Raw genomic sequence first — 21658 nt, 5'->3', positions numbered from 1 at the left:
ACAGGGGGATTCCATTGGCATCAGTATGGTCCCTGTAGGACCCAATGTCCTTTGGCAGTGTCCTACCAGTATACATGACACCTTGGCTCTGATCACACATAGTCGAGCCTGCATTGTACATTCTAACATTTGCATCACTTTTGGGTGTCCTGGTCTCAACAGTCATGGTTACATTAGGCATTTCAAACTCTCTATCATAATAGTTAAGCATAATAAACTTGTTCTTAACCTCACTGGCACATGCATCCATCTCATTAGTCACATTAGTTACACCAGCATCACAATTCATGGTTACATTGCATACATTTTCATATTTGCATCCTTTTATTTCATCTTTAGCTTTAAAGTCCTTGTCTTCAAATAGTTGAAACTGTCCCTTTAAATTTCTTTGGTTACCGGTCTCTTTTAAGCGAGCCTCCCAATCCGATTGGATGCTCGGTGCCACGTGTTGCTCCTCCAACACTGCCCCTCATGGTATGGCCGTGGCCATTTTGATTGCAGGTCCTTCTCCTCGTGGTGCGGCCGTCATCTTATGGCTCTCCGTCAGGTAGGCTGTGGTGGTCTTTTCTTCCACAGGTTCAGCTCTGGACATCGGGAGTCCACTTCCTTCGATGCTGTTCACCTCTTGGAGTCCTACCCCAGCCCGGAAAGTGGACTTTGGATCCTCGGTCCCAGAGATTTGGCCGTGGTGTTATGCAGTCGTAGCCGCGCCATCGAGCTGGACAGTGGGATCTCTGGATGCAGCAATGGATCCATGTTAAATGTCGATTGCCGGAGCACAGACCCGTCGCCACTTCGCCTGATTTGGACCAGGTTCATCCAATTCCTTCCCAGCAGCGTGGGACTGTTGCTGGCTATGATCCACAGATAGAATTTGTTCAACACGCCGCCTTGGGAGACCTGGACGTCCGCGCTGCCAATGATTTGGATTTTACCTTTGTTGTCGGTGAGCAGCTGCGCCTGGACAGGAGACAGTTTTGGTCGATTTGGCGGGATTTATCCAAAGTTGTTCAAAGGTCATTTGGCTCATCACAGACTGGCTCTCCCCTGTGTCGATCGCCATGGAGTCTTGGACCCCGCCGATATCCACTTCCATCGTCCTCGGGGAACTTTCGGTGGAGCAGGTATAAACTCCATACTCTTCTTCCAGGGTTTGAGCAACTTCACCTTCATCTGTGTCGGAGCCCGGGTGATCAGCCAGCTCATCAGAGACATGGTGAGCATAGCTTTTTCTGCACATTCTTTGAAGCTGCCCTTTCTCTTTGCAACCTTTGCATGCATAGTCTTTGTAGCGGCACTGGTGGGCCCTGTGGTTTCCTCCACAGTGCCAACACGGGGCCATCTGGTTTGCGCCATGTGGCAGACTCAGGGTTGCTGGACTCGGGGCAGCCTTCCTGCCTTTCGAAGTATTCATGCGGTACACTGCGCTCAGTGGTTTAGAGTCCTGGGTCAGTATTCGCTTGGAATCACCAGCAGAAACCATGTAGGCCTGGCTCACTTGAATTGCTTTCTGCAGGGTGACCGTGATGTCGGCAGAGAGCAACTTGTGCAGGAGGCCCTTGTGGCCAATTCCAATGATGAACATGTCTCTTAGTGCTTCATTAAGGTGGACTACAAAATCACACAGTGCAGCTAGTCTTCTTAGCTGTGCAGCATACTTAGCAATTTCTTGGCCCTCAGGTCACCGGTAAGTGTAGAACCGGTGCCTGGCTGTGAGGATGCTTTCTTTCAGTTTTAGTTGTTCCTGTATGAGTGTTACAAGTTCCTCACAGCTTTTGGTGGTTGTCTTCGCTGGGGCTAGCAGGGCCTTGACGAGACAATGGATGGGGGGCCCACAACTGCTAAGTAGGATGGCCCTGTGCTTGTTCAGTCGTGCAGCCGGTGTATTCCCATCCAGGTCGTTGGCTACAAAGAAATGTTCCAATCTTTCTATGAAAGCGTCCCAATCTTCCTTCTCTGTAAATTGCTGAAAGTTGCTGAGATTAGACATGCTGAGCGTGTAGTTCATAACCTCATATCCTCGTCGCCAGTTGTAGTGCATGTAGGCATCTTTAGCAATGACTCCACGAGATAGGGTACATAAGAACATTAGAATTAGGAACAGGAGTAGGCCATCTAGCCCCTCGAGCCTGCTCCGCCATTCAACAAGATCATGGCTGATCTGGCCGTGGACTCAGCTCCACTTACCTGCCCGCTCCCCATAACCCTTAATTCCCTTATTGGTTAAAAGGGAATAATATTAAAACTGTGCGGACCTGTAGTCCTTTATTTGCAGCTCCTCCAGTGAGGACACCAAGCTGTGAGCTCCTTTTTATACTGGGTTACCAGAAGCAGCACCCTCGAGTGTACAGGTAAGATGTGTACAGTTGCAAAACAGTGTTACAGACATCACACAATAAACAAGCATGCATATATAACAGAAGTGGTCAGAGAAGCTTTATCTGCGATTGACACATGGGAGTTGCGAGGCCATGAGACATGGCAAGGTGGATTAAATTCTTGGTGTTATCACTGTTGTAATGTTGAAACATCTGTGAACTCTTGTGGAAGCAAATCATCCTCGCTCGAGGGACCGCCTATGAAGACACAGCAGCCAATTAGCACACAATGATTACATTTCAAGCAGGAACCCAACACACCTCCAACATCTGCCTTTAATCGGGGACGGGGATGTTGGATAGCCATTGAAACCTATAAAGGAGGCTGTGTGACACTTGGTGGGTGAAAAGAGACCAGAACGGCCGGATCCTTCAGGTAAGCGGCTTTACAGCAGTGCTTCTCAAACGGGGGTCCGCGGAGATGTTCAATGGGTCCTGGAAACATTGTCCAATTATTGGTTGGAAACAATCTCTGAAAAATTGGAGCAGTGAGGATCGGGGAGAAGCGGGAGCAGAGTGTTCACGTTCAGCGTCCTTCCAATCTCGGGTTCCCAACCGGCGGGTGATGTGTGAGTGACGGTAAGAAACAGGATGGTTCCCCGGGTTACAGGGGTCGTGCTCTGTTACTGAGTGAACTCCGCTCCATTCAGGGCACGGCTCTGACCGCCCGACAGTGCAGCTCTGATATTTGATACAACACAGGGAGGGACTTTAAAGTGTAACAGTAACGGTGTGTAAGTCAGCAGAGAGCGGGACCGAGCTGTGCAGGGTGGGGATTGGAGCCGCCTGTCCGTTTCATGTTCACTCACCAGCCCGATTTTACCGCCTGTCATCCTGCTCCAGGCTCCACAATCGTTTACCCTCAGTGCCATAGTTTCGGATCAATTTATGGCCTCGAGTTGCCAACTGAGCCGTCAGTGGGAAGCACTTTGGGAGCAGCCAGTGAAAGTGCTGTGGGCTGGCTGCATGTCCCTGTGTTCCCACAATGTCGCTCACTGCACAACACAAACACACCGCCCAGAGTTTAGCTTTGTGCGATAAAGTGCAGTGGCTGATGGCGAATCGGCAGCCCGCTTTACATCTGTTCCGATTATCAATGAAAATCCCAATATTGTCCCAAAGGAAGCCGAACTGGGTGATCCCACATTCCCAGCAGGGACGGCACTGGAAGAGCGCCTGGGGATGGGAGCACCCGTCACGGGAACTCCAACTTTTGAACAGGGCTCCCGGCTGGGACTGTGTGTCACTCAACTTACCCCATCACATTCCCTGCTTGTGATCGGATGGCGCTGAGCTCTTTGAGTGCTTTCTCTGCTGCAATCCCTTTTGAAGAGTTCAGAAGTTAAAACTCAAGACACCGTCACAGGTTTTTCTTGATATATCGGTCTCCAGATCAACTGATCTGTCCTCAAATAGTGCATTTTCACCATCAATATATCCACTTAAAAAAATTCAAATGGTAAAGTTTTGATAAATACAAAAGCAGATGCTGGAAAATTGACATAAAAAGGGAACATGCTGGAAATAACTCCGCAGGTCAGGCAGCATCTGCAAACAGAGTGAGCGTTTCAGGTCCATAACCTTTCATCAGAACTTTTGATCAACTTTAACTCACGTGTTGTTTTCTGGCTGAGGTGGGTGGGGACCTTATTGAGATGTATAAAATTATGAGGGGCCTAGGTAGAGTCGATAGGAAGGATCTATTCCCCTTAGCAAAGGGGTCAAAAACCCAGGGGCATTAATTTAAAATAATTGGTAGGAGGTTTCGAATGAATTTGAGGGGAATTTTTGCACCCAGAGGGTGCTGGGGATCTGGAACTCACTGCCTGAAAGGGTGGTAGAGGCTGAAACCCTCACCACTTTTAAAAACTACTTGGATGTGCACTTGAAGTGCCGTAGCCTACAGGGCTATGGACCAAGAGCTGGATAGTGGGATTAGGCTGGATAGCTCTTTATCGGCCAGTGTCGACACCATGGACTGAAATGGCCTCCTTCCGTGCTGTAAATTTCTATGATTCTTATTGGATGGTGGAGCAGACTCGAGGGGCTGCATGGCCTACTCCTGCTCCTAATTCTTATGTTCTTAATCCTATCTCTAACAATGCAAGTGTCAAGTGGTAGGTTTCTGAATTTGGTTCTTCAAAAATGTGGAAGAAGCTTGGCCCCTATTTTGCACCTGCCACCGATTTTTCGGCGCCCAGCGATTTTTCTGGCGTTGAAGGTCAGTTAAAAGTTTCCCCACTGTTGGGGCGCCGGCACCGACTACCAGCGGCAGAATATTTGGCGCCATACATTCTGGCGCTGGTGTACATTAAAAAGCAGTTTACGGGCCCTTTCTGGCCATAAAGCCACTTTCCCCAAAAATGTTTTTTATTGAAACTGCGCACAAACACATGCAACACCGTTGGAAAAAGCCTTACCTACACTTAACAAAATCAGTGCATGCCCGCTCCTATCCTGGCTATTTCCTGTCAACTTAATGCACTTTGAAAATAATTCCTTATCTGGTCACACTTTGTGTTTAGTCTTGAACATCAATGGGTTGGAAAATTGGCTTTTGAAAGTGGATTGACCTGTTTCTGGTCAGGCATTCCATGTCCTAACAGTCCTCTGGGTTCTTTAGATGTCAGATACTAGTTCTGTGACCAGTGGAGACATATTTTTTCCATTTAACTTATCAAAGCCCTGGTAATTTTGACTGTGTCTCCTACATCTCCTCTTAACCTTCCTTGTTCTAGTCAAAAGGCTGATGCCCATCTGCACATAGGATGGTGAGGTTATCTGTGCTCAGGAAAATAGATCAGTAAAATATTTAAACTTCAAAAAAATGTGTAAAAAAGTTACAAAAAAAACGCATTGGAAAGAAAAAGTAAAGATAAATATAAACAAGAGAGAGAGAATGAGGGAGAAGAGAGCAGATAAAATCAGAGAATTATGAGCTAGCATTTGAGCTTATCCAAAACTCTGCTGCCCATATCCGAACTCGCACCAAGTTCTATTCAGCCATTAATCCTGTGCTCACTGACCTACTTGGATCTCGGTCCAGCAACGCTTCAATTTTAAAATTCTCATCCTTTTTTCAAATCCCTCCATGACTTCACCCCTCCCTATCACTGTAACCTTCTCCAGACCTACAACCCTCTGTGATCGCTGTGCTCCAATTCTGGCCTATTGCGAATCCCTTATTTAATAAGAACATAAGAAATAGGAGCAGGAGTAGGCCATACGGCCCCTCGAGCCTGCTCCGCCATTCAATAAGATCATGGCTGATCCGATCATGGATTCAGCTCCACTTCCCTGCCTGCTCCCATAACCCCTTATCATTTAAGAAACTGTCTATTTCTGTCTTAAATTTATTCAATGTCCCAGCTTCCACAGCTCTCTAAGGCAGCAAATCCCACAGATTTACAACCCTTTGAGAGAAGAAATTTCTCCTCATCTCAGTTTTAAATGGGCGGCCCCTTATTCTAAGATCATGCCCTTCCTAGTTCTAGTCTCCCCCATCATTGGAAACATCCTCTCTCCATCCACCTTGTCAAGTCCCCTCATAATCTTATGCATTTCGATAAGTTCACCTCTCATTCTTCTGAATTCCAATGAGTAGAGGCCCAACCTACTCAACTTTTCCTCATGTCAACCCCCCTCATGTCCGGAATCAAGCTAGTGAACCTTCTCTGAACTGCCTCCAAAGCAAGTATATCGTTTAATCTGAAAGAAATTGCAGCTCATCCAGGATTGGATGTTGGACAAACAGCCTGCCAGCACAGAGACAGTGGAGAGAGGTGTTGGAGAGGTAGAGGTGGGTTTCATCAGTATACATGTGAAAGCTGACCCTGTGTTTGTGGAAGATGTCACCAAGGGGCAGCAGGTAGATGAAGAAGAGGGGGAAGCCATGGATGGATCCTTGGAGTTGAAGATGTAGGTATTGGAAGAGAAGCCGTTGTTGAAGATGCTCTAGCTACGATTAGATAAGGTAAGAGCGGAGTTAAGCGAGGGCAGTCAAACTGAGATGGATATCAGAGGAGAGGCATTGGAGGAAAACCATGTGGTCGTCAAGGTCAAAGGTTGAGAAAGGGTAATACACAGTGACATTCACCGAAAATGTGGTTTGTGACTTTAGTTCGTGTTGTTTCGGTGCTGTTGGGTAAAGACCTAATTGAAATGGTGAGTGGCAGAATTTGGGAGGCAACGGCACATTCATGGACTTTGGAGATGAAAGGGAGGTTGGAGATGAGATGGTTGTTTGCAAGGAGAAGGTTTTCAGGGTGGCATTTATGAGGAGGGGGTGATGATGACAGTTTTGAAAGGGAAGTGGATCATTAAATATGTCAGTTAGCATGAAGACCAGGAAGGCTAGTTGGGTGGTTAGGAGTTAAGTGGGAGTTAAGAGTGAGCGGGAGGTGGGCCTCATAGAGGAGTGAGCATGGAGGGGACATGAGGAAAGATATAGGAAACTAGAGAGACACAAAGATGAACATTGAGGGATAAGGGGGGGGGAGAGGGGTCTTCGGGGAAGTTTGTGTTGGTGGCCTCGGGGAAGGAGGAAAACAGAGGCGACTGAACAGTTGGTCTCTATCTCAGTGACAAAGAAATCCAGTAGTTCCTTATATTTGTTCGAGGTGAAAAAAAGACTTGCGATTCAGAGATTATAGTCATTCAACATTTAAAAAAAAATTAAGTCTAAAAAGTTGTTAGAAAATAAATTCTACACAATTTACTTAAAGCTCAAAGGACCAAAATTGGTCGACAAACCGCCCCCTATTGCCCAAAAATGCGATTTTGGTCAAAAAACATCGACATATCGCTCGGCAGAATATTCATCATTACGCGATGTTAAGTGGGCGGGAATGGGTGGCGTGCACGGAGCCGCCATTTTGGAAATCGGGAACTGTGAGCTAAAGCAGCACCTCTGTATTTCTGAGGTGAACAATGACTTTACTGTGCAACCTAGAGTGGAAAAGGTATTTTTATTGTTACTGAGTAACTTATTGTAGTTGTATTTTTATCAAAAAATATTGTGGAGATTTAAAAAGAATGGGGTCTGTACTATCTCAGCCTGTATTGCTGACAACTTGCCTGAAGAAGGAACCAGATGTGAGAAGGTTTATTGAGCAGAGTTATGGGACCCAAGTTTCTTCCCTCTGTAAAAACAGCGCACCTCCATAAGGTGTGCCGATTTTCTAGAATAAAAAGGGCGTCGGAAACTTACCTTGTGATTCTCCAGTCTCCTCAGGACGTCTTCGTGCTTGGCATGGTGCAGCACAAGGGGTCGGGGGCGGAGCCAGGTCCCGGCGCTGAAAACAGTGCCGGGACCTTTGCACATGCGCACTGGAGTGTGCACGCATGTGCAGTAGCTCCTCACTCCCGAGGCTGCGTGGGAGGGACCCGAAGCACGCCGGCCCTAGCCCTGGCCGAATGGGCTCCCCAGGCGAAGATTGGGACTCGGGCCTCCCTCCTCCCGTTCAGCTCCCCCCCACTCCCGTTCAACCTCTCCCCGACAACCCACCCCGTCCCGTTCAGCTTCCGCCGCCCTTCCTGTTATCATCGTCGGCTGCCCGGCCCTTTCAGCCTCCCCACCCTCCCGTTCAGCCTCCCCCCCCCCCCCACCCTCGTGTTCAGCCTCTCTCCCCCCTCCTCTTCCCTTCACTACCCCCCGACATCGTCGGTGAGGCCTGCCCTACTGGCATCCCGCTGGGGGCGGGCCCCACCCAAAGTGTGGGCGGCAACGGCCCGGCTTCTTCTTTGTCTTCGGCGGGGCCCATTCCGCCTCCCCTCCTCTCCCGTTCAGCCTCCCCCTCCTGATCAGCCCTTCCCCCTCTTCCCCCCTCCTCTGCTCTCCTCCCCCTCCTCTCCCACCCTTCCCTCCCCTCTCCCCCCCCATATCCTCCTCTCCCCCTCCTCCTCTCCCCTCCCTCCCCTCCCTCTCCCTCCCTTACGCCCCTCCTCGTGATGTGGAAGGCGCGGCTTCAGGGCTGGAAGATGACATCAGCTCCCCCCCCTCAGGTGCTGCCGACCTGACTACTATGGAATGGGGGGATTCCACACCATGTTCCGATCCCGTCGATTGCCGCCATGGCTTCGACAGCGTCGGCAGTCTGCTCCATCGCGATGATCATACGCGACATATCCTCCGACTGCTGCTCTGATAGAGCCGTGATCTTTGCAGCTATCGTAGTCATAGCCTTGAGCAGCTCTTGACCAATGTCGATGCTGGTCTGCACCATGTCCTGGTACATGCCTACAGCTACCGACCTTTCCTGCACCAACCTTCGTCGCTGCGGCAAAGGCGCTGCAACACTGGGGTTGCCTTGCTGCGCATGGCTTGGTCCCACAGAATCAGAGGAGCCATGTGGGAATCCCCTGAATACAGACTCCGTGGTGAAGGATGTTACAGCTGTCCCACATAGAGCTGGTGTATCCTCCTCCATCTCCACCCTGACCTCCACTGGCTGCAAGATCAGCGGCTCTTCCTCTTCCTGTTCCTCTTCGTCTTCCTCATCTCTGCAAGTAGTGAAGTCGGGAGAGGGCTGGGTGTTGCCAGAGGTGGAAGCAGTGGGTCTGTTGTCTGTGTCGCTGTGGTCTGAATCATCCGAGTTTGGAAGTACAAAACAACATTTAAAAAAGCTTGGCACCAGGGGAGGGGTCAGGGTTACATGAGTACATAGTACAGTGGCTTATCACAATCTTACTTAAAAATCCACCACTGCTGGACTACTACATTATATATCGCAGACAGACAGGCAATACATGTATTGCGTTTATGCCCCCAACATTGCAGTACATTACATCAGGCCAACATTACATGACATGAGAGGACCGCAACACAGACTGCATTTTATTCAACTTACCATCTTGTGTGAGTGTGTCAGCTCCAATGCCGGTGGTGGCACGGTTGCTATCTCCAACCAGGGACAGGGCATGGATCTCGATGTCAGTCAGAGGCTCCTGGGTTGTGGGTCCTCCCCCCGTGTGATGCTGATTGGCTGCTATTGCAGATGTCTTCTTCTGCAGAAAGTAAAGTAAATCAAGATAAAAATCTTCAATCCATTTAACATTGCATACACACAGGGTCACACACACACACAAAAAAAACACTACGTTTATTCTCTTGTCATTGCCTGAAAGCACAAATACATCGCCATAACCTTAAGATAAATAACATCATCCATGTGACACGTAACCTACATTTACACGGTACATGGCACATGGGGGGTGCATAAATAAAATCATTACTTACTCCTGCTGCCCTCACCAGGTCATACCACCTCTTAGGGCACCTTTCCCCGGTGCGTACCATGGTACTTGTGGAGGTCACAGCCTCTCCGATTTCCTCCCATATCCTGTTGTACTCCTTTGGGGTGGGGGTTGGGAAAGGGGAGGGACCTTTCCACGATGACCCTTCATTAGCTCGGAGGACCTCTCTGTTATATGCACGACAAGGGCAGGTAATTCCATCCGTCGTAGGCAGACGCCCTCAACCTCCTTTTCGATGTTCCTGCGCTTTGTTTTTTTTTAACATTTCCATATTTCTATTATGATTTTTGCTTTGTAAAATATGTCTTCTTATTCTTCAAACTGTAGAATTATTAGTTGTTAGGAATATTTTTTAACTCTGCAATGTGTTTTTAAAGTAACTGCCTGTCGACTTGCTTGCTGCTCCTTCTCACTCTCTCTCCCTCCTCTTCGAGTCACTGCGCATGTGCAGGTGACCCCTGACCCCCGAAATTGCGGGTAAAACGCTTCTGTAAAAAAACGGGGGAAAAAATAGCACATGTGCAGGTCAGTGTCGCACCGTCCATCGAAGAGAAAGTCGACCTGGATCGATTACTAGGTTACATACCGCCCGCTGCAGTCCACTGGCATACCGCCAACATAATGGCAAACTTTTTTAACCAATTTTATCCTCTTCGGTCTTGGCAGTATGCCGGCGGTTTGAAACGATGCAGCACCGGCATACCGCCGAGAAATGGGTGGTCCTTATGCATCGACCAATTTCGGGCCCCTCGCCTTTTCAGGCCTTTATACAGCCTATCTCTGTTAAAAGCAAAAGTGTGTGTGTTTGTGGCATGTCGGTTTCCTGTTTGATATTTCTAGTACACGTGTTCTACTTGGCTGCTGTGTTTTCTTACATTACAACAGAGTTCCATTGGTCCTGAAGCTCTTTACAGCCAATGTTTCCCAGAAGCTGGGCAGCTATGCAATGCTCCAGGGATCCCACGTTGATCCCTTTCAGAACATCGGGGCATCCAGACAATGTTCCCTCTCTTTTTTTTGGTGTCGCACAGCCCCTTTAAGTGGCTGCTGGGTCATTCAAAATATCGCAAATGCTCACCTTTTACATTGAAGAGCCGGTTACACGGGATCCCGGGAGCAACTAAACTTCCTGTACCGACACTCCCCCAGTGACCTCCCTCCCACTGACCAACCCCCCCATCCCTCCCCTCACTGACCCTCATCACCCATCCTGCCCCTCACCGAACCCCCGTCACCGATCTCCCCCCTCACCGACTCCCCGTCACCGATCTCCCCCTGTACCGACACTTCATCACCAATCTCCCCCCTCACCGACGTCCCATCACCGATCACCCACCCTCAAACGCAGCCTCACCGATCTCCCCCCATCCCCCCCGCCATGACCCCCCATCACTGATCTCCCCCCCCCTCAACTGCAGCTTCACCGATCTCCGCCGCCACCCAGCCCCCATCACCGATCTCCCCCTGTACTGACCCCCATCACCGATCACCCCCTGGACCGACCCCCCCATCACCGATCTCCCCCCCCCCCTCAAACGGCAGCTTCACCAATCTCCCCTGCCACCCACCCCCCATCACCGATCTTCCCCCACCGACCCCTGATCTCCTCCCCCATCACCGATCACCCCCACCGACCCCTGATCTCCCCCCCATCACCGATCTCCCCCCATCGACCCCCCCAGCACCGATCTCCCCCACATCACCGATCTCCACCTGACGACCTCACCCCTCACCGATCTCCCCCCCCCACCGACACCTGATCTCCCCCCCCCGCGTTGACCCCACCCCTCACCGATCTCCCCCCCCCCCCACACCCACCACGAATGCCCATCACTGATTTCACCCCAAGAACAATCCTCCATCACTGATCTCCACACCACCCCCCCGCCCTCGCCATTACGACCCCCTCGATGTACCCCAACCCCGCTCCCCACCCCCATTGAACCAGCAGGTTCTGGGCTGCGGCCTTTTCCACAGCATTGCCTGTCCGACAGGCAGCCAAGCCGGTAAATCTGACGGGCTTTCGGGCGGGGAAATCGCAGTGTCCGGGAGACAAAACTCAAGAAAAGCAAAATACTACGGATGCTGGAGATCTGAAATAAAAACGGAAAATGCTGGAAACACTCAGCAGGTCAGGCAGCGTCTGTGGAGAGAGAAACAGAGTTAACGTTTCGTTATGACTCGCGCCCGTTAACTCAACAGCTTCAAACCTCGCCCCCTCTACAAAACCCCGCCCAGTCTATATCGGGGCCATAAAGTTTGGAAAAGTTGTTCCCAATCCTGGTTCCAGCAGCACTGAACGTTGCCACCAGGTGGAATGTGTGCGCCTGTTTACAAAGCCCGCTGGAGATTCCTTTGGCAACAATGGAGAGCTGCGCCCAGTCACAGGGTGTCACTGGAAAACTCTCTCCCAACTCCAAACAATTAGAGTTCACTCACAGAAAACTCCCGCTATATCCAGTCACCGCGGCTCATTAAATCACTGGACAGGGATCTGGCGGGTCTGAAAACTCCCCATTACATTGAGAACACTCCTGCAATGTTAAGCTTTGTTCACCTCAGCTTTACACTCTTAATTGTTTAAACTTTGCACCGGGATTGAGATTCCATGGATACACAAGCTCTGAACTTGTTTGTTCTATATGTTTTTTACATTAGAAGGGCATATCGCATACTGTCCAAGGCCAAAATGTTAGGCATTGTCCTGGTCTCGGCCTCTCTGGCTGAGAGGAGGTGTGGCGTGGGTTACCTGGGATAACTTTCCCTCGACTCTCTCTATAATAGTGCCCTCTTCTGGTGTAAAATAAGGAAAAGCAAATAGATTGGGCACTTAATGTAGTATTAACTGTTATAGGATTGTTGCTCAATAGTAATGTGTCTCCATGTGTCGCTAACCCAGTCCATAGTCAGCTTCAATAAATAATGCTCAATTAATTTATATTTTATGTTTATAGATTTTTAGAATCATATTCCGAGAAGCAACACAGAGCATTGTGGAAGAGATTGACTCTGATGGTTACACACTGATCCCTCTATCAAGCCTCTATCAGTCAGATTGCTGCAAACCCCTCCATCTCCTCACGAAAAAGGAGGGATTTTTGTTTTTCACAAAAGACAAATACATCGCGACACGCTACAAAGTGACTGATATATTGAAGGATGGCCCAGATTCAGATTTTGGTAACTTTCGCTGTTGATTTAAGTTTCATTGCCTCAATCTTTACCTTAGTGGGCAAGGTTTTTAACATTAAAATGTGCTTTTTAAATTTTGTTTTTATATGTTTTTGTATGATTTAAAACTCTTATGCTGGTAAAAGTAGGCTATGCACCTGCTTTTGCCAGGTGCAAGAGTTTTAAGGACATGCGCAGGGCGAGAGATGGGCAGTTAGCCCAATCCCTGCCGTGAGAATGTCCTTCTCCCCGAGGTGCGTGCGATCTGACAAGCCAGAAACTGACAGATCGGAAAAGCCGGTTCTCTGCGCCTGTGTATTGTGTGCCAAAAACCGGCTTTTGCATTACTTTCCCGGGTCCGTACACTTTCCGTATGGACCCGGGGAGGCCTGTATTTCAAGGCCTATGTTTATGGTGGAATTAGTTTATTTTTCTGGATTGCGAAACTCAGAGTTTAGCTGCTACACCGTGCGTTTTAGCTTCTCCGGCAGGGCAAGTGCCGATGATGTTATCGCCGTGTGCAGCGCCCCGTTACCGCCTTGGAAGAGAAATTCGGCCGCACCCCCTCACTTACCGCCTGGCGCTGACAGCGACAGTGTCAGCTGTCGAATTGCAGTCGGGTGTCGGCTGGAGGAGCGCTATTTAAAGGCGCTGTCTTTACTAACAATTTTTGTCAGCTATTACTCTGCAGCTTGCTCACATGTAGACAGAGCGGCTGGTGGACAGATTGCAGCAATTTTCACTTCAAGGACTGTTCTGCCTCCTAATTATTCCTTTGTTTCATTGAGGGCATAATTGAAATTACAATATTTATATTGTTTCATGGAGGCTGTCCATGAGACAGTCAACCTCCAGCTCCGACATCACCATTGGAGGCTGCTTAGTTGGAGACAAAGGAGGGACAATTGTAGGGACAACTGAGAGAGCAAGCCAGGGAGCAGGACAGGGAGCAGGCCAGGGAACAGGACAGGGAGAAAGACAGCAAAATGTGGCCAGAGGGAGAAGGCCAAACAGGGCTGACAGGGGACCTTACCTATGGCACAACATTTCTACGCCAATAGATCCTTCCAGGGTGTGATAGGAGACATCTCCAACATCTCCCACTTTGCCGTCCATCGCTCCATCCACGAGGTCACAGATGCTCTGGTGAGAAGGAGAAGGGACTACATTTCCTTCCCCATCACCAGACAGAACCAGCACGCGCATGCACATGGCTCTGTCAAGAATAACGGGCTTCTCCTTGCTGCAGGGTGTAATTGACTGCACCCTCATCGTTTTGCAGGCACCACATCAGAATCCTGAGGTATTCCGTAACTGCAAAGGCTACCCACTCATTGAATGTGCAGGTGGTTTGCGACCGCACATGCAGAGTCTTCACCATTAATGCCTGCTATCCTGCGGCAGTCCGGTGTGCCAGAGATCTTGCAGCCACCAGACCAAGTTCGCGGCTGTCTGCTCGGAAATAAGGGCTATCCGCTCTCCACCTGGCTCATGACTCTCCTCTGGAACCCCAACACACCTGTCCAGCTCTTGTAAGAGCCATGCCACCAGCAGGAACATCATTGAACAGACCATCGGAGTGCTGAAGCAACGGTTCCACTGCCTTGACCACTCGGGAGGAGTCCTCCAGTACTCGCCTGAGCGGGTGTCCCTATTCGTCATCGTCTGCTGCATGCTGCACAACCTGGCCATCATGATGTCACAGCCATTGCCACCAGGCATAGCCGCACCACCCGAGGAGGAGGTGGTGGAGGAGGAGGATGAGGAGGAGGAGCAGGTGGATGGCAAGGAGGAGCAGTAGCAGCAACAGCAGCAACGGAGGAGGCAGCCGTCAATTGCGATTCTGCAAGGGCGGTCCGTGACTGTCTCATCAGATCTCGGTTCCAGTGAATTCCAGCCCACTTCCCGATTCCTCTGGACGTCTCCATCACCACATCAATTTGCCCTTCCATACCAAAGCCCCCAAACTGAAATGAGAGACAACAGCAAAGATGAAACATTCTAATCATAATTTATATAACAACAGTAAACGGTATCATAATATATTTAAGTGATTAAGCCTTCTGGTGTAAGGGGGAAGTGGAATGAGAAAAGGAGAGGGGATTGGAAAGTGATAAAACCATCTTGTGTGGGAGGGAAGTCGGATGAGGGAAGGAGAGAGGATAAAGTTACGTTGTTCCCCAGCGAGGTCGACGTCTCCATCGGCCGCAGCACCCACCACCTGCGGGCCAGTGAGCTGCAGCACTCACTCAAGGTCATTCAGCTCGCGCAGTTCAGGTTCCCCTCCTCCAGTCTGCCGCTGCTCTCTCCCGTTATGTGCCATCTTGGCCTGCAAAAGAAAGGAAGTTGTGTGAGTAAGAATCCAGCTATGTGTGTGAAAGACATGCCTGCTGTGGTTGAATTGCTATGAATGTAGGCAAGGCGTGAGACGAGGATGTGAGTGTGAGTAGCTGCAGATGCTTGGTGGGGAAGTGCTGCTTTGTTCAGTGTGCACAGACAGAGTTTCAGAGGCTGGTATGTAGGAGGTGTGGAAGCATTTACTCACCTTCGTCACCCGACTGAGATCATTGAATTTCTTTCCGCACTGTGTGAGGGTTCTGTCCGCCACTGTTCTGGCTGGCACCTCCTTGGTCACCTCTCGACACATGGCCCTGAAAACCTGTGGAGGTGGCCTCCTTCCAGATGGAGGGAACAGCGACTCCCTCCTTCTCTCCACTGCCCCACCAATGTCCCCAGTGCCACATCATTAAACCATGGACCTCTTCCTTGAAGTGAGATTCACAACAGCCATTGCACAAAAGGTATCTCAGTTGCAGGAATGCTGAGATGTCTGACTCAACGCGGAAAATGAGCAGCAGCAGTTTGAAATTACCGGCCCTTTAAGAGCTAGATTGAATTGGACGCAAGGATTGAAGGCGGATTGCTGAATGCAAGTCCGCTGAAATTGGGTAACTCTGTCAATAGCGCCCAGCTGAGGTCATGAGTTCCTCATTTCCCACCCCCCCCACCCCCCCACCTTCATGCCTGGGAAGAAAACTCCCAATTTCCCTCAATTTTGCAAGCCATTTCGGCGGGTGCTAAATTTTCTAAAAGTTAAAATTTATCGCCCCAAATGGGACACTCCTCGCATTGGTAGGCCAGTGGACCATGGAGGCATTCCCTGATAAGCCCAATCATGTATTTGCCCAACATTCATATATGTATAATAGCAAGAGAGAGATAAGTAACATTTATGGTGGAATTATTTTATTTTTCTAGGATGGGAAAGCTCAGACATTAGCTGCTACATCAAGTCTTTCAGCGCCTCAGGCAATGCAAGTGTTGGTGCCAGTGTCGGTGTTGTTGAAGCAGGGGTAGACGCATTGGGAAATGCATCAAGTTCTGTATCTGTGGACATGAAAAAGCGAACAATCTCTGCAATAAGGCTGTTGGAGACTTTGAAAACCAGATATTTATGTCTCAACCCAAAGTAAGGTACCTGTCATATGCAGAAGAGGAGTATTTTGCACTGTGACATGGAGTTAGCCAGTGTGTTGGAGCTCTAAGCTGTGCGGGGTATCAGAGAGGGATGTCTAATAGCAGCTCCAATCAGATTCAGATAGTATCAAATTTATCATCCATCTACAAGATTATCATCGATATCATAATCAACGACTTTGCTGATTTCGGGGCGGTAATGGTGGGCCGGTAAAGTTTACACCCGGGAATAGTTTGCACCTCAATCATCAAAATTGGGCAGCTGGGCCCTGAGTGTGGGGCGCTGCGCTGTGGGAGGCGTTGTACACCTCTCTTAGGGTGTTAGCATGGGAATATCCCGAGCTAAAGAGTCGGACCGGGAGCGCTACGAGAGACACCCGGGGAGAAAAATAAAAACCTGAAAAACCCACGAAAACATTCCCAATACACCACAACATAAATAACAAAAAAATTAAAATAAAAAACAAACACACTTACTTTAGGACTGCATTACATAGCTCTCTGCAGTCGGTATAGGTTGGACTGACCGTATTTACAGGCGTTCACTGCGGGGCGCGCCGCGGGGCGGACGGGTCGGGCGGGCGACAAAAAGCACGGCAGTGTCGTAACCAGGAGCGTTGCACACCGGCGCAGCTCTTCCGGGCGGTGCTGCTCCGCTCCGCCGCAAAACCCTCTGAAAACCCCGGCAGGGCACATATAGGCTAGACCGGGTAAGCTGTCAGGTTTCCTTCCCTACAGGGCATTAGCGAACCAATTGAGTTTTTATGACAATCCAGTCGTTTCATATAGTCACCTTTTTATTCAATTAACTGAATTTAAATCCCCAGCTGCGGTGGTGGAATGTGAACTCACGTCTCTGGATTTATTAGTCCAGCCCTCTGGATTACTAGTCCAGTAACATAACCACTCTGCTACAGTACCACCATGTGAGTTAATGTACTCAACATTGTCGTGAATATTCCATATATGTGGATGTTGACCCAGAAATCCTGGTCAGCTGCTTACCGCAAGCGATCGAGTAAAAAACTTAAAAGAAATGTGCACTTACCTTATCCTGCTGCACCCACGCGAGTTCCCGGTCCTGAGGCCTCTACTAGCTGCGCCTCACAGCGCGTCAGGACGTGAGCAGGACAGGAGCTGTAGTCACATGGCTCTGGGCAGCCAATCAGCTAAAGTAAGTTCGCATTCATAATAATGGGAACTCCGTAAGTTGGACTTCACATTATGATGAATGAGAAAGAGCCCCCAAAACACACAACACCAATTAAAAAAAAAGAAGAAATGCACCACATATTTTTATTAATTTAAATTAAAGTTATTTATGTATTATATTAAAAAAACATTTTTCAGATTTTTAAAAAAGTTTTTAAAATTATGATTTAAAATAAACTTACCATAGTGGGGAGGGTTTTTAACAATAAAATGTGCTTTTATTATTTTATTTTAAAATGTTTGTGTCTATTTTAAAACTCTTACGCCTGTAACAGTAGGCTCTGCACCTGCGCTTATCAGGTGCAAGAGTTTGAGGACATTTGCTGTGCAAGATTTGGGTAAATCCCACAATCTTGCTCTTGCAAATGTCCCCGCTCCCGAGATGCTCCAGCTTGACAGATCGGAAAAGCCGGTTTTCAGCACATGGTCATTGTGCGCTGAAAACCGGCTTTTACACTGCCTTCCCGCGTCCGTACACACTCCGTACAGACCCGGGAGGCCAGAATTTCTGCCCCAATGTCTACGGAAACTGTAGTTACATTAGGTTTAAAGTACACTAGGTTCAGGATTACACAGAGAATGATACCATTAATATCACTGAAGTGATTCACAGTAACCCGATGGGTGGACTACATGAACAGTTGTCTAAGTTAAAATGGCAGCTCACCATCATCCTTTATGAAACTGGTAAGTCCTAATTTTTTTCTTTTTGTGTTTTCAGGAAGGTAGACAGAGGACACAGCCTTGTGAATCAACTGCGTAATAATCATGTTTATATCATATCAGAAGTGGTAGAGGCAGATAAACCATGTTCTCTAAAAAGTACTTCCAATGCATCTTCAGGAATAAAAGCAGGATTCAAAGCACTAAAGGGGAGTATAACTGTACCCTATCACTGAGCTATAACTGAGAGGTTTGCAATATTCATTCATGTGTCGATGGCTTATGGTTACATTTTTTGAATTCATTATCCTTAAACATTGAGATGAAGTGAGAAAGTTACCTGCTGTCTTCCAGGCCAAACAAGTGGATCTCAGTAACGGGGAAATTCTCAGTGGGTATTACTGCTCAAGAGAGGCATCAAGACACGTTGCCATTAATAGACAATTAAAAATAATTTTAGAAGAGTTCTAAAAATCTAAAGAGAATAAGGACAACAGTGAAGGTCAATGTATCACTGCTCGTCCTGCTGATATTTTTGGAAGTAAGGAAAGGTACTGAGATGAACAGCAAAAGGCAGGGCTGTAAACAGCAGTAGGGGTGAGAGGCCACAAATGAACAGAACCTTAAAGCCACCAATGCAGCGGGACTGATTGGTCCCACTTGACATGAATTGCAGAAACTGTGAGCATCTGTGGAAATCCAGCCTGGTACAGCTTGGGTTCCAAATGACAAAGGCTAGGTACTGGATTTTCGGCAAAGTTGCACCTCGTTTAGTGCCCTGGCGGGGCGTTAAATGCGGTTTCTCGACGCGATGCCGAGCATCCAGGATTTAGCGCCCAGCGGGAAGATTCGGCTTTTGGTTTGTGCCGGTGCAAAATCTTATCGCCCCACCCTTCATTTTCAGCGTGATTATGGGATCAGTCATCGTACAAAGTTGCGCTAGCGCCCAGGTTGAAACGTTCGGCCTTAACGTCTCAATTAACGACCGCCCCAGGAAACGCCGGAAGAAACCAGGCAGTTCCAGGGTGCAGCAGGGACTACTGGCGACATATTAAAAGGGGGGCTGGAGGATCTTATATCGCAGTTGTCAGTGACTGATACGGTTGCACGCAGTACAATACTCACCGTATAATACTGTTTATATCATATCAGAAGTGGTAGAGGCAGATAAACCATGTTCTCTAAAAAGTACTTCCAAGGCATCTACAGGAATAAAAGCATGATTCAAAGCACTAAAGGACAGTATAACTGTACCCTATCACTGAGCTATAACTGAAGATGCCTTGGAAGTACTTTTCTGTACCATGAGCCTTTGCTTACAAGGTCAGTGAGAGATTTCAATGGGGGCAATACCAATTTGTCAGCGTATCATGTTGGTTGCTATTGGCAGGCAGCTTCAAACTGGAAGAAGGGTTCTTGGCCACGGACCTGAAGAGGTCGCAGATATATGGGGAGGAGGCCTTACCCCCCACAGGTTTACAGGGAACATCGCTCATACCGCCACATCTCTGAGGTGCAGTTCATTAGAAGGCTGCGCTCCCGAAAAGAAGTGCTGACAGAGATATGCCAGCTCCTATAGGCAGACCTACAGCCTACCATCACCAACAGGACTGCGTTGCCCATCGAGGTGAAGGAGACTGTGGCGATGGCCTTCTATGCCTCCAGCTCCTTCCAGGCAGCAGCAGGGACATATACAGCATCTCTCAGCATGCTGCACATTGCTGCATACGCAGGTTACAAGGGACGCATGCAGAATGGACTTCATAAAATTCCCAATGAGCAGGGACAGCCAGAATGAGAGGGCTCTAGGGTTTGGACGATTTGCTGGCTTCCACAAGATTCGAGGTGCCATTGATGGCACACACGACGCATTGCGAGCACCATTACATAACGTAGAGGCCTTCAGAAACTGAAAGGGATACCACTCCCGAAGTGTACAGCTGGTGTGTCACCACACGCAGCGCATCCTCACAGTGAATGCACGCTATCCAGAGAGCGCACATGTTGCTTTCATCGTGCGTGAGAGCAATGTCTCATGAATATTTCAGCGACAAAGACAAGGCCAGGGCTGGCAGATCGGGGACAAAGAATACGGCCTGGCCACCTGGCTCATGACCCCCTCGGAACCCTGCCACAGAAGCCGAGCAGCGATATAAGGGGAGCCGTGCAGCCACCGCAACATTATCGAACAGACAATTGTCGTGCTCAAGCAGCGCTTTCGATTTCTGGACCGCTGTGGAGGTAGCCTTCAATACTCCCCTCAACAGGTCTCCAAATTCATTGTTGTATGCTGCATGCTGCACAACTTAGGGGCCAGGCATTGCCAATGGGGATTGCAGGACCACCTCAGGAGGAGGTCGAGGAAGAGGGGCCTGGCGAGGAATCCATTGCAGTGAGACCACAAGCATAGGGAAGACAGCGTGGCGATGTGCTCGCAGCAAGACCCTTACGTCGAAAGCTCACCATTGACCGGTTTGCTTGAATGGAAAGGTGAGGTTGCAGCATTGACTCACTGCTCTATGCCACCGTGCCGGCTAATCTACACTTAATTCTGCATTGAGATATAAGAATTAACAATGTTCCCCCCCCAAACAAAAAAAACTATACAATGGTTAAAGTAAAGGAAATAGTCACAAAACTGCTTCCTGCAGTGAACAAAATGTAAATAAACAGTAAACTGCTTCCTGCAGCAAGACAATTCAAGATGAGTCAACTATGTAAAATGTTTTCAATGCTACATACATCCATGAGCATCTACTTGTGCCAGGCCTTAATGGCTCTTTTCCACATTTCCCCCCTCCCCCACCGCCCTTCCCTTGAACCTCTCCCATGCCTGCTGCTCCTCCTCAAATGAGGCCCCAGTGCCTACAGCAAGGCTGCCAGAGGGTTGCTGTGTTGGAGGGGCCAGACAATGCAGATGGAATCTGAGGATGTCCTGGACCAGCTTCTGGTCTGGAAGGCCTGGCTGTGGACTGCTGCGCCTCATTATCGGTGGGAGCAGTTACTGGTGGCTGGGGTGTCAACCGTGTATGGCGCATGGTTGGAGAGTCAGTGGTGGGAGCTGGAATGCCTTAATCCTGCGGAAGGACAGCACCTTCCATTTCCTGGGAGTCACTGGCTCTCCGACAGGGGCTGGGCCTCAGCATCTGGAGCACGATGTGTCTCCACAACTTGCCGGTCTGCTTCAGCACCATCCCTTCCCCGTTGGACAGTGGGGAATGCAGAGAGTAAGGTAGTAGACATCGACTGCATCACTTGACCAAGCTGAACCGTAGCTGGTGCCTGCGATGTGCCCGAGTCTGTGACGTGATCAAGGGCACGTGCTACACACTCGAACACCACTGTCGCTGCTCGAGGCCACCAGCCTCGGTGTGTGGGCAATGATTGCCTTGCCGGCCTCCCGAGTCACATTGACAATCTGTGACTCTGCCTCCTCAACAGTCGCAGTAAGTTTGTCAGTGCTCTCTGGGATCCATGCCAATGCATCTAGAAGCTCAGGGTGC

General features: G+C 49.1%; 1 long non-coding RNA gene across 1 annotated transcript; it reads left to right on the top strand.

Moving 5' to 3' along the window:
• The first annotated feature begins 2664 nt into the window (after positions 1 to 2664).
• LOC139233657 (uncharacterized) lies at positions 2665 to 18835 on the top strand. Its single transcript, XR_011588194.1, has 4 exons — positions 2665 to 2754; positions 12587 to 12812; positions 16062 to 16277; positions 18214 to 18835. It is a non-coding gene; the product is annotated as an uncharacterized lncRNA (long non-coding RNA).
• Positions 18836 to 21658: the final 2823 nt, after the last annotated feature.

Source organism: Pristiophorus japonicus, chromosome 21 (genome assembly GCF_044704955.1).
Source record: "Pristiophorus japonicus isolate sPriJap1 chromosome 21, sPriJap1.hap1, whole genome shotgun sequence".
NCBI classification, from domain to species: domain Eukaryota; kingdom Metazoa; phylum Chordata; class Chondrichthyes; family Pristiophoridae; genus Pristiophorus; species Pristiophorus japonicus.
Note: the sequence above shows the minus strand (reverse complement) of the source record. Positions and strands in the feature narration are given on the sequence as shown.